Genomic DNA, 14,355 nt, shown 5'->3' with positions numbered 1-14,355 from the left:
GATGGACATGTGACAATGTAAGGTACTGTCAGGAGAAGTAGGGCAGTGGATGTGTAACACATGCCAACACAGCTAGCTGGAATTTTGTAAAGCATTTTCTCTCATTTGTATATCAAACTGATTTGTACAGATGCTTGTGTTGAAAATGTATTTGCAAAGTTACTTGTGTTAAAAATGTTTCAACAGTGTGTCCTGCTGGACAGAAAATAAATATAAATTTATGTCAGACTGTACTGTTGTAAACTGGATACTGGAAGAGAAGAGGTTAATATCAGTCTAGCTAACTTTGAAAAATAGTAAGAAATTAAATTACAAAAATTAGGCCATAAAGATTGTATCTTATAGTTTTGACTGCAGCCAGAGATGAAATGCCTGTTCCAGAGAATGGTTTATTAGCTCCTGTAGGAAGAGTGGAAGTGTTTTGTTTTATAACTTCCAGAAGCTGCAACTGATCTTAAAGCTTGATGCATGTGCATTATTGACACACACATGTTAAATTCTGGCAGCAGCTAGCTAAGGGGGTAGGTAGCATGGGTACCAGAAGTCATATGATCAGATGTTTGTGTGATGTCATTTTGTAATCCAGCTCTGTAGTGGTACTTCAAATACAAGATGAGACTGAAGTCTCAGAGCACTCAGTTTCTGGAACTTGACAGGGAAGGGACCCCTCACCTACTTCTTTTTATCTTGCTCTAGTAAGTGACGAAGGAATAGTAATTCTTTAGATCAGTCAAGAAAATCTAGTGAGATTAGTTTAGTACTGTTTTTTCTGTATCTGTGTGAATCTATTCATATGTGTTATTTTAGTATTTCCTGTGATTGAAACTCTGCTATTTATTGTAAATAGATATTCTATATTTTCATGTTCTTTTATTATTTATTATTAAATATATTTAAACTTGCCATTATGGCTGTTCCTTTAGAGAATATTTTAACCTTTGAGAGTACTTGTATCTATTTGGTGACTCTGTGGTCACTCCTGAAAGCCTTACTGCATTAGTCAAAACACTACCATTTGTATTAATATTAATTTCACTCAGTATAATTGGGTACCCTTGTAAGAGCCTTAGAGTAACTGACGGAGCGTCTGGTGGCAGTACCTTATAGTTTGAGCAGAAAGATTCATTGCTAGTAAATTTGCTAGCCTTTCCCAGGTGTGTGCTTGCGAGTGTGTGTGCGCGCGAGAGTGCGTGTGTCGGGTGCTTGGAGCAAGGACACAAAGCACTGACCTGTTTTACAGAGAGGGTGCTGAAGGCCTTGGCTTGGACACTCAGCTGAGGACTCTACTCTATTGCTGTGCCAGTAGGGAGTCTTATTGGGGACCTGGAGGGAGATAGAGAAACCCAGATCCTGGACTGATTGTGTTCCCTGTGTGCTATTAAGGGAAATTGTGCTTGATGCAGAGAGCTACATCTGGAATTACTGGGTGTATCCATTTTTGTTCCAAGTGAACATCCCTCTCCAGTGTCAGTGGTGAGGATTTGGGCTCCTTGATAACTGAACCAGAGAGGGGACATCACAAGACGCATGCAGCTTTGTTGGGGGAAGAAGTGACTGTTGGCAGTGGCTGAGTGTTGTTTGTTGGGCTAAGGTGTGTGGCAGCTGAATATTGCCCAGATCATGGAACATAGATATGAGTAAAGTTCAATTATTGACACTGTAGTGTAGCATTATGGTATGCTGCACACCTGCTTGTACCATCCTTTGAGTGAAAGTTTAACCTGAGGTCGCATCTACCGGAGTTGCTAGTAGTTTAGATGGTTGTAAAAGATCGCATGGAGCATATTGAAAAGAGCAGGTTTTACTTTATTCACAGTTTTACACTTGCATCGTCCATGCATTCATTTTTGCAACATTTACAGTTTGAGCTTCACATTAATAACTATACTTTGCATATTGTCATTTCATTGAAAATATTCTCTTATGTCATCTTTTTACCTTTCCCTTATCTCCATCCTTTCTTTAATAACCATCTTTTTATTTCAGCTAATGCATGTTTTTCTTTATTATACGATAATTCCTCACATAATCCCTTGCATCATCTTTTTTTCACAATACCTTTTTTTGCTAAAAACTTAACTTTTGTAAAGGTGTTTCAAAAATAGACATAGGCACACAAACATTAATAAAAAATAAAAACATATGTAGCATTTTTTCATTTACATACATTATGTATCACATATGTTTTATGTCTTTATCTTTATAATTGTCAACACTCCAGCATTAAATACATTGCTCAATTCATGAAACCTGCACAAAGCACCTCGGACCCATATGGATAAAACACGAACAGCTTTAATATGGAAACCAGCACAAAACAAGAAGGTTCAACGCTGACAATGTAAAATCACGTTTTCGTCACCAACTTCAACATTCTCAAGTTATTTTGTGCACCTTCCGTTCATTTGGTATTGCTCAATTCATGCCTTTTAACCTTTCTCCTCCACCTCAACATTATTCTTCATGTATTGTTCCTTCAAACTCCATTTAAATCATCGTAATTTGTTCCTTCTATTTTTTTAAAAATCCCTTGTTCAGTTCTTTTTATCTTTTTACAGTATTCAATTCTTCAAATTTGGGTTTAGCCTTTCATTTTCTTCCTAGTAACTGCTTTTTTGACAACCAACAGAATTAAACTTAAGGCCTTATGTCAAGGCAATTTAGATTCTGTGTCCCAACTCAAAATAATTTCCTTAGTTACAGACAGTTGTTTCACCAATATTTCTGACATATTCTTCAACATTTGTGTCTACCTGAGGAAAATTATTTGAAGTCTTCGTGGGTTATAAACATTCCTATGTAAAGCTTTCCAAGCAAAAATACTAAACCTTCTGCACTTTGTTACTTGGGAAGCCATACATATGTTTTTACCTTTGTTCCCTTGTAAATTGCTTTTCCATTTTCTCTCCCTAAGGTTTTCAAATCTCCTCTGATTCTTATAGTTATGCAACATTTTATATACCATATTATTACTAATTATCCCTATTTTATTGGTAGCTTCTGTTCCAGATTCAACTAAAAACTATCAGAGCCAGGCTTTCACTTAGGATTCCCTTGTCCCTTTCTCTTTGCCTCAACTCAATCCCTGGTAGGAAGTGCAGTCTCTAACCTGCAATTTAAACAATTTCTTGGCCTTATCCCACAATATCAACTTTTTCTAGTTATTTGATTCCAGTAGCTTGTTTCCTTTGCCTTTTTTTCACTAAATTCCAATCTCCTCTTGCTTATTTTCTGTACCCCTACTTTCAGTCATCCCAATTGGCAAAATCTCTTTCTACATCCCCGTGTTGACTTGTTCTCAGAGTATTTTCTGCAGCTTTATGAATGTAGTATTCTATTTTTTTTTTCCTGCCATTCTGCTCAAGGAACAAAAACTTACCCCTGCTTCTTCATCATCCCTTTCCACTTTACATAACACAAGCAAAAGGTTGTAATTCACATGATCCTCAAATGGTGTAGCTGTAAAATATTCCTTCAAATCAAGCGATCCTCATCCACCTTGTTCTGTTGGGGGCCATCTGAGAATCAAATTATCCCATTTAACTCTTGGCTTCTTGAATTCCCAGATAAACTATTTCAATTTTTTGATTGCGAACAGCTTCTGTGGTTGGTAAAAAAAAATATACCTGTTTTCTTTAGCATTGTTGTGTGAGATTTCCCTTATTCTGCAACGCTTTAACCTTTCTCACCCCCTCTAAATAATATATTTTACTTCTTAACCATTTTATTTCTAACCTATTTTTATACTCCATTTTCATTTTATCCCACTCAGAAGTTTAAATTCTGAAGAAATTTCTATCTTCTTAATAACTCTTGAATGATTTCTGCTATCTATTCCTTAAGTTTCTCTCTTTTTAACAGGCAGGTGGGAAAGCAACAATGTTGCATTTTTCCTTAATTACCTATTTTTATCAATTTTAAGCTTTATTAAATTATCACTTAAGACATAGGTAAACATACATTAACAGAAAAGAAAACAAGCAATATTTGTCTTATTTGTGTATATTTATATATATTATAATTTGTAATTATCAGTCCAACAATTCATAAATTGCTGAATTCCTGCCTTCCCTTAAACCTCACTTCTCTTCTTGAACATTGTTCTTCATGTATTGTTCCTACAGTTTCCGTTTATTTCTATGTAATTTGCTCCTTTCCTTTTCTAAAGATCCCTCTTCCAGTTCATTTATAACTTCAGTACTTTAAATATAGTTGATTTAGACTTTGATTTCCTTTTTCTAGTAATTGTTTTTTCTGCAGCCAACAGAATTAAACTTAATGAGGCCTTACTATGTCCGTGCACTGCAGATCCTGTGTTGCAGCTCAAATAAATATGTCCTTCATTGCAGTCATTTGCTAACCCAATATTTCTAAGTACTCTGAAGGGAATTTTTTTTTTATTTGCCAACTCACTACAATCCAAAACACATTTTCCAAGTTGCCTCCCATTTTCTCTTGTAAATTGCTTTTCCAGTCTCTTCCCAGTCTTTTCTAATCTCATCTGATTGATTTTTATCATTATCATGCAATATTTTATATTCCCTACTAATTATATATTTTCTAACAAGCAACTTCTGCTCTTGATTTGATTAGAAACTCTACTAGAGCAGGTCTTTCACTTAGGACTTCCATATCCCTTTCTCTTATTTATGGGTAATACTTGATAATCATATAGTTATGGCATAAAATTATGTTTTATACTTTTCTGAAATTTTTGCACCTACTAAATCAGTGTTAGCTTTTTATGCAGTTTGTTTGTGTCTTTCGGCTTTTCCCGGTTAGGGGTCGCCGCAGCGAAACTCCGGTCCGCTAATGATTGGTAGTTGATTTTTACGTGCCGAGTTACTAGCCCTGACGCACAACCTTCAACTAAGGTACGCCCATTCACGCATATCTCCACGCAGAAGGCGCTGAAGCTGAGAATCGAACTGGACAGCGTCTTACTGTGAGGCGACCATGCTACCGCAGCACCACCACCGCGGGTTGTTAGCTTTTTATGCAGTAATACCTTAAATATAATTACAAAAATTAAGCGCACATTCTTTGGTGATGGACTGTTTTCTCGGTTTTTTTGTTGTTTTAAGCACCCTTGAAATAGCTAAACAACTGCCAATAAAACTGTTTCTAGTGCATAATAATAACCAATTGAAATATGATCAGAAATAAAAAAGTGAGCTTATTTGGTATATTTCTACTTGAAACATAATTCAGAAATTAAAATGTTTTTGTGTATGAACGATGTACTATACTTTTTTTCTGTAATACATTTTAGACTTAAGAACTTATCAGCATTCAAACATTATCACATAGTTCACTTTTTAAGTATTTATGTATTTATTTATTTATTGACGTTTGATTACTGGTAAAGGCTGACCTGTTAGGTGCCCATTTTCAGCTGAGGCCCAGGGGAGAAAAGCTCTGAAGTATTGCAAAAACATTTTAAGAAAAATAATTTTGGAATCTTCAAAACTAATACAGGAATGCCTGCATTTTACTTAATACCAAATTAGACACCATGTGAAAATAGCTAAGAATAGATGCATCTTATATGACAATTATTTAATATTTAGAGAAATTTTAGCCAGCTTATAGAAACATTTAAGATATGTTAGTATAATATAAACAGAAATTGCAAAATGAAATGAGATAAGCAGGTTTATGGCATATGTAGAAAGAAAGCCTGGGGAGAAAAATTGAAGGAAGTGAGTGAAGAAGGGAGAGTAGGAAAGCTGTAAGGTATCCATGTTCATATTTAGGGATATAGTTTATGATGGGGTAGAGCAAGAACAGAGCCAGGTTTTGTTTAGGAAGTCTTTCAGAATTGTTTTAAAGGATTAGAGGGATTATAGTGACCTGATTGTTACAGGTAAGGAGTTTCAGACCTTGGTAACATATTATGATTACAGGCCATACTCAGCAGATTTGATAGGTTTGTGGGCAGTGAGGAGTTTTTGGTCATTGGATCATAATGGCTGATTGGGAACATAGTTATGTAGAATGGTATTTAGTGCTGGACAAGCAGATGAATGCTAGATAATTTCATAGGTGGTAAGAGGCTGTGTGTGGTAGTTAATGGGGTACTACTAACCAGTTTAGGCTTTTTAGTGTTGTACAACGGTGGGTTCTGAAAGGAGTATTTGCTGCAAATGTAGCCACATTATTATAACATTGTTCAAATTTTGATTTTTTTTATTATGATTTCCTTGAGGTTAATAAGGATGGGGAGTACCATAAAGTTTGTGAGGTGAGGAGTTAAGTGTAGTATTAGTTGCATTGGTAAAAAAAAGTTTTTTGGCTGTGCAAAGCATCCCTAATTTTTGGTGTGTTTTTTTCTTTTTTATGTAACTTTGTATATGCAGGTCAAATTTAAGATTATTATCTACTATCACCCCTAATAATTTGGTAAGAGAAATGACTTCAGTGGTTGTACTAAAAGAATTTAAATTTTGTTATCTCGAGAGAGAGAGAGATGGGGGGGAGTAGTAGTAGCAGTGTGTTTTGGTTGAGCATGAGTTGTGAGTTAGTTTCAGCTTCCTTAATAACATTTTGGAGATGTGCTTGGTTGTTGGATGTAGATATGAGTGTAGAGTCCTCTCATATATTGTATTAAGGAGGTCTGTTGTGTGGGTATGTGCAGGGTGTTGGTGAGAATGCTTAAAGAGTAGGGTCCAAGGATAGAGCCTTGTGATACACCTGGTGGCAAATTGGAAGTATGGAGAGAGGGTGGAGTGGCATTTTACTGACTGATATCTAATAGGTAGCTTCTGAACCATAGAAGGGTGGGCTGAGATAGACTTGGTATGGACATCTGAAGTAGAAGTTTGCTGTGGCAAACTGTATTGAAGGCATTAAATTATGCCTAGAAATAAGGAACATGCTAGTTTGCTATTATGTCTAGCTTTGACAGTGCTTGTAAATGTTGGAAGTGCAATATTAGTACTATGAGAGGAATGAAAGCTTTGTTGTGTGTGGGATATGAGTTCTTCCTGCAGGAGATAGTTTACCAACTGTTTTTAATGCATTTCAAGTAGTTTTGAAGGGGGGTGATAAAATTGCCATAGGTCTAAAATTAAGTCATGTCCATTTATTTACATTTCTTTATCTCAGTAGTGCAGTGATCACTATTGGCCAATTTCAGGCTCAGCCTAGGTAAAATACAAAACATTTCACAAGCTAAAATAGAAATGTAAGCAATAATAGAGTAGTTCAGACCAATTATGTAGGAAGAAAAACACTTTTGAATTTCCTACTTTGTGTGGAGTGACATTTTTTCCAAAGAAAGAAAACTTGGGATTCTTGGATTTTCTTTTTATAGGTTCATAGGAGGTTACTAGGCTAATGGCCCTAGGGCCTTTACAAGCCTAGCCATGTTATAACCTTGTTCCCTAATTGACCTTGGTTATATGGTCATTATTTGCAGAGCGAGTCTATGATCAGCACTGACTGCCTCTGTCAATGAGGGACATGGGTGCCACCCCCACAGGGTGAATTTATGGTCGCTCATCCAGTTGTCTAGGTTGCACTTGAAAAGGGTTGTTGAGGAGCGCTGCTTCACGTGAACTGGGAGTTTGCCACTCCTCTGGGAGATATCTGTCTCTCTAGCATGTTTTGTTAATGTCACAGGCTAGGCTGAGATCTTTGAGCGACTTGTAGATGTGCAGCATTTCCATTAGGGCAGGTTCAGAGACTGCTGTGTAGGCCAGGCACAAGTTGCCTCTCAGCAGCCTGTAGGATACACAGTACAGTGACAGGGATTTCAGTCTTTTCATGTAGTTATGTTTTGGAGGCCCTGAATTTTCTTGGTGAGAAACCTCTGGCTTCTTCAGTTGCAGGTGTCTGCTGAGGTACATGCAAAAGTTAGCATTGTACTCTTAGTGGTCTGATGAGGGCCGAGTATAGAGGAGTTGTAGCATCCTTAGTGGATGCAATGCCCCTACTTATGAGATGTGCAATGTAGAAGGCTTTTCTTACCACTGTGGACACAGTGATTAAAATTTAAATTATCGATCTGTGTTCCCAAATCTCACACCACTGGGTTTGAGATTGGGGGGGGGGGTGCTGTCAATATTGTAATTTGCAGGGACTTCCTGTTTACCAAGGGGGATAATAATGCAGGTTTTTGCATTTTAGTTTTAGTCCTTGGCTTTGGTTCCAATCATTTGTCTGTGTTAGCCCCTTTTGTAATATGTTAACATCGGTTGGGTACTCCATGATTGCACCCAGTTTGCAATCATCAGCAAACTTGTTAAGCCGAAGGCCATCTACTTTCACCTGGACTTCCAAGAAATAGATTCCAAACAGTAGAGGGCCCAGCACAGATCCTTGTAGTACACCACTAGTAATTGGTGTACTGGTAGAGGTAGAATCCCCAACTTTGATAGTATGAGTTCTGTTGGTGAGCCAGTTGGCTACCCAACTAGTGACATATGGATTAATCCCCAGGTGGGAGAGTTTCTTAATGATACCTGAGTGGAGGATTGTGTCAAAAGCCTTGGCTAAGTTAAACTAGGTAGTATGTACTATTTTGCCTTCATCCAGAGCTTTGATGACATTCTTGAAGTCCACTAGGTTCAATAAGCAGGATCTACCCTTAATGAAGCCAAACTAGGTTGGGTCAAGAGTTTGAAGGTCACCTCTGTCCTTGTTGAAGTCCATGATGATTCTTTCCATGGCCTTGCAGACGGTGTATAGTTCCCAGAGTCTGATGATGGACCCCTTTTGTGCATGGGGATTACTGTTGCTGTTCTCCACCCTGCTGGCCCAAAGCCAGTGCTCAGGCTGAGGTTAGAGAGTGCCAAGTGGTTCCACTAGGTCTTGTTTTAGATTTGTTTAGTAAGCAGCCTGGGATGTTATCTGGTCCCATAGAGGTTGTGTTTTTGGCCTTGGAGAGTGTGGCTATGATCTGCTCTTTGGAGATGCTAGGAAGAGGACTGGTGTCAGGTATGCTTTGGGTATGGTTGGTGGGGATAGGGGGGTGACGTCTGCACCAAATCTGTCATCTAGCAGGTTGGCAATTTCCACAGGTTCAGTATTGAGAGATAACGTCCATTATAAGTCTGGCACATAATTGGGTGTTCCCTTTAGATTTCGGACATAGTTAAAGAATATATTATGATTATCCTTAGCTAGAGATGCTAATTTAGCTTCATAACTAGCTTTAGAGGACTTTACAAGATAAAAACTATAACCTTTTTACCATACCCACTCACCAAGAAACATCTTTATCATTTAGACAATCCTACATTTATATAAATTTAAAACAAATCATATTGACATAGTTTTAGTTGCAAACATTGCACACCAGTTATCTATCTAGCAATTATCAGTCAAACATTACTTAACTCATTCAAATCAAGCCTTCTTTTAAAACTCATTTCTCCTCCAAAATGTTATTCTGCATGTATTGTTCTACAGTCCCCATTTTTATGTAATTTGCTCCTACCTCTTTCTAAAGATATCATTTCCAGTTATTTTATTTCTGTTTCCATATTCACTATTTCTAGTGCAGTTGGTTTAGACTATAATTTCCTTTTTCTAGTAATTGCTTTTTTGGCAGCCACCATAATTAGACTCAGCAAGACCTTAGTATGTCTAGGCAATCCTGATTCTCTTTAATAGCTTAAAAAATGTTTCCTTAGTTATACCAGTTTGCTCACCCAGTATTTCTGATATAGAGGTCTGCAGGGAATTGTTAAAGTCTGCCAACACATTACACTCCCAAAAATATGCTCCCATATACCTCTATCTTCCCCATTACACCTCCAACATTTGACATCTACCTGAGGAAAAAAGTCTTTGGAGTCTGCTTGGGGTGTAAAATTACCCATGTAAACACTTCCAAGCAAAGATCCTAAATCTTCTAGACTTTGTTGCATATTTGTGAGTCCTACATATATCTCGCCATTGTTTTTGTGTATTGTGTATCCAGTCTATCTTCCCAATCCTTTTTAACCTCCTCTGATCATTCAATATTTTATATGCTGTACTAATTATCCCTTTTATGACAGCAGCTTCTGTTCTAGATTCTACTAAAAACTCTACCTGTGCATGTGTTTTGCGTAGGATACCCCTATTTCTTTCTGTTTGCGTATACTTTGATATCAATCCGTGATAGGGAAGGCAATCTCTAGCTTGGTGTACAAATAAATTCTTGGTCTCTTCCATTCTGTTTACCTTTCTCTGTCTAATTATTTGATCCCAATACTTTGGTTCCTTCGCCAGTTTTCTCCAGTAAATGCCAGCCCCCTCTTGCCTATTGTCTGTATCCCTAATTGTAGTTATCCCTATCAGCAGAATTTCCTTTATCCATTCCCATGTTGGCTTAGTTCTTGGAATGCTTTCTGTTACTTTAACAGTAATCATACAAAATATTATATTCATATTGTCCTTAAAGATCTGGATCCAATATACCAATTTTTCCTTGTTTCTTTTCTTGGGCCCCCCCCCCCCATTTTGTCATCATTCCTTTCCACTTTGAATTATAGCTTTCTGCTTGTGCTATGCTCTGAAATACTCCTTCAGATCAGGTAATCCCAGAAAAACCTTATTCTATTGGAAGGATCAGCTTATCCCACTTAATATGTCTGACCTGTGTGTAAAATTAAAGGGACTAAAAACATTTTGACCTATTGTATTTTGCTATCCATAAAACAGAGCTTCTAATTTCTCAGTTTTTGCATTATCTTTTCGTCTCTTCCCACACATGCAATTTTCATAAAATTTCTGAAATATTTCCAGTACGTCTGCAGGATCTCTGGTTTTTCCTTGTTATAGGCTCCCTAAGATTGCAACAGCCCTTTGTACTTTCTTTTGCCTGAGTTGTTGTATATAAAAAAAAAAAAACGTTGCTTAACCGTCTTTCTAAACTCATGCATATTATCAAGGTAATCCCTTATTTTCTGTTTAGCGTTCTGCAACTGCTCCTATTCTTGTTCTGTGAGATTCCCCATTCTGCAATGCTTTAACCTTTGTCACTCCCTCTAAATTTTTGTTACCTCTTAACCATATCTGACTCTCATTTTCACCTTATTTTTAAACTCTACTTTAATTTTGTCCTACTCCCTAGCTACATTTTCAGAAGAAGTTTCTCTATTCCCTAATAACTCCTGAATAATTTCCACTACCCATTCCTTAAATTCCTTTCTTTTTAACAGTTTGGTAGAAAGCCAGTGTCTCATTTTTATTTTATTACCCTGCATTTATCTACCCTCTTTTGTTCTATTTTCCCTTCTCGGCCTCCCAGATGCACTCACTAGTGCAAATGAAATTCCAATCCCCACCCATAAGTAGTAATCCCTGATGAGAACTGATTATTTCTCCCAGAATTTTCTTAAGCTATATTATAGCAGTTTTAGGTGGAATACAAATACATGCCAGTGCAATCCTCTTCCCTTGGCAGGAGTCCCTTAGTACTACAAATCCACCATTATCTGTTTCCCTCTTCTGTCACTATTAGAGCTCTTCTTGCAATTAATGTAAGTATACTGTTGAATAGCAATCCTGAAATCCTTTCTTTTATCATAGGAGGTTATTAGGCTAGCAGCCCTAGAGCCTTTACATGCCTAGTCATTTTAATCCCAAGTTTATCCCCATTTATTCTTTTTTTGGTATTATCCAGAATGTAATTATGAACATGGCTGGTGTGTGATCAACACCAGCTACCCCTGTCCATGAGGGACATGGGAGCCACCGCAAGGGTGAATTTGCAGTCTCCCATCCAATTATCTAGGTTGCATTTGAGGAGGGTCGGTGAGGAGCTCTGTTTTTGTGAATAGGGAGTTTATTTCAGAGAAGCAGCAATCTCTGGGAGACATGTATGTCTGTCCAACATGATCCGTTAATGTCAAAAGCTAGGTTGAAATCCTTAGAGTGAATGACTCTTGAGCCATTTGACTTGTGGATGTGCAGCATTTCCATTATTGCAGGGATAGAGATTGTCCTGTAGGCCAGACACAAGTCACCTCTCAGCAGCCTATAAGATACAGATTAAAGTGACAGGGCTTTTAGCCTGTCCACGTAGGTCATGGTTTGGAGTCCCTATATTTTCTTAGTGAGAAACCTCCTGAGGTTTCTATAGCTGCTGCAGGTGTTTGGTGAGGTACATGCAAAAGGGTGCATTATACTCTATTAGTGGTCTGATGAGCATCGAGTACAGTGGAGTAATAACATCCCTTGACATGGATGCTATTCCCTTGCTTATGAGGTGCACTGCGTAGAAGACTTTCCTTACCACTGTGGAAACTCGGTGGTCAAAGTTCAGATTGCTATCAGCCTGTGTTCCCAATCTCCAATCACTGTGTTGGAACTCTGGGTGGGGGTGGGGGGTACTGTCGGTATTGTAATTTGTAGGGAATTCTGTTTTTGGCAAAGGGAATAATCATTTTTTGCATTTAAATTTAGACTCTACTCTGGCACCAGTGATTTGTTTGTGTTAGCCCTTCCTGTAATATGTTGACATTATTGGGGAAACTCAATGATTGCTCCCAGTTTGCAATAATCAGTGAACTTGGTGAGCCAAAGGCTGTCTACTTTGGTCTGGACTTTTGAGAAATAGATGCCAAACAGTAAGGGGCCCAACACAGACCCCTGTGGTACTCCACTGGTGAAGGGTCTACTGGTGGATGTGAGGTTTCCAGTTTTGACAGTGTGTTCTGTCAGTGAGCCAGGTGGCTACCCATCTAGTAATGTAAGGATTAATCCCTATCTGGGAAAATTTCTCAATGATGCCAGAGTGGGGAATTGTGTCAAAAGCTTCCATCCATGGCCTTGGTGATATTCTCGAAGAAGTCTGCCAGGTTTAATAAGCATGATCTACCCTTAATGAGGCCAAACTGGGTTGGGTCCAGTATTTGGAGATCGCCTATGTCTTTGTTGATGAGCTCCATGATAATTCTTTACATGGCCTTGCAGATAAGGCTAGTTAGACTTGTGGGTCTGTAGTTCCCATGGACAGTTGATGGCTCCCCGTTATGCAGGCAGATGACTGTTGCTGTTCTCCATTCTGCAAGAATATAGCCAGTTCTCAAGCTACGGTTAAATAGAATGCCAAGTGGGTCTGCTAGATGTCATTTTGGATTGTTTAGTAAACAACCTGGGATATTACTTGATCCCAATGAGGCCGTGTTTTTGGCCTTGGTGAGCACAGAGATGACCTGTTCTCTAGAGATGCTAGTCCGAGGGCTGGTGTCTGGTATGCTGGGCATTCCCTTTTAGACTTCAGACGTAATTAAAGAATGCCTTAAGATTATCCTTGGCTAGAGATGCGATTTTACTTTCATAAATTGCTTTTAAAAGATTTTACAAGATTTCTGATTATCCCGTTTAGGCTGAGTGATATCCCTCTTGCTTTTGGGCAACAATTTCTTTGTCTTGTTATATAATCTGTTTATAATTCGTCCATCATAATGGCTTGTTTTTATGGGAAGACCTGATTTTGATCTGTTCAGGTGCAGCAGACATTATGCAGTCACTTAATTTTGTAATTAAATCAAAAGGTGCTTCAACAAAGTATTAGTTTAAGGGTGTGCACACTTATGCAACCACCTTATTGTATGTTTTTTATTTTTTTATAGTTTTTCCCCTACAGATTTTTGTTTTTCAATTGAATTGTACTGGTTATAGGTCACATTAAAGGTGGGAAAAGTTTTGAAATGATTTATTGTGGACTCATTTTTTATATCACAAAAATCTGGCATTTTAACAGGGGTGTATACACTTTTTATATCCACTGTACCTCTGTTTGGAAACATCAGACGTCTGGACAAAGGCCCATGAAAAAAGGTACGCTGATTAACATAAATTGTGCATACATAGCCTAGTACACACCTATGAACCTAATGGCCCTGGAGCCTTTGCAAGCCTGGACCATAGAAGTTCCCTGGCATCGTGCCGCCCGACGTTGGTTCCCAGTGCCTCTATTTCCCATTCACTCATCAAGATTACTGTTGAAGAGGACCAGTGAGGTGCTCTGCTTGACATGTATGGGAAGTCTATTCCAGAGTATGGGCAATCTCTGGGTTATGAACCTGTCCCTCCAACATGTTCTGTTGATTGTGGTAATGAGGTTGAGGTCTCTGGAGCGTGTGGTGCGGAGGGATTGGGATTTCTTTAGGTGTAGCATTTCTAACAGAGCTGGGTCAGACATGGCTTTGTAAGTCAAGCAGAGATCGCCTCTTGGTAGACTATAAGAGACAGAGAATAGCTGGAGTTTTTTGAGTCTGTCTGTGTAGGACATGTGTTTAAGGCCTAGGATCCTCTTCGTAAGGTACTTTTGTGGCCTTTCCAGCTGTTGGATGTGTCTGTTGAGGTACATGCCAAATGGGTCATTATACTCTATGACTGGCCTAATGAGGGAAG

The 14,355-nt window shown here is 38.2% G+C and overlaps 1 protein-coding gene across 1 annotated transcript in view; it reads left to right on the top strand.

The window, feature by feature from the left end:
- POLE2 (DNA polymerase epsilon 2, accessory subunit) overlaps window positions 1-14,355 on the top strand; it is a gene marked incomplete in the record, with an annotated part of 1,055,700 nt that overhangs the window by 55,396 nt on the left and 985,949 nt on the right.

Source organism: Protopterus annectens, chromosome 6.part0 (genome assembly GCF_019279795.1).
Source record: "Protopterus annectens isolate FY-2018-M chromosome 6.part0, PAN1.0, whole genome shotgun sequence".
Classification (NCBI taxonomy): Eukaryota; Metazoa; Chordata; order Ceratodontiformes; family Protopteridae; genus Protopterus; species Protopterus annectens.
The sequence above is the reverse complement of the archived record's forward strand: the minus strand, read 5'-3'. Positions and strand labels throughout refer to the sequence as shown.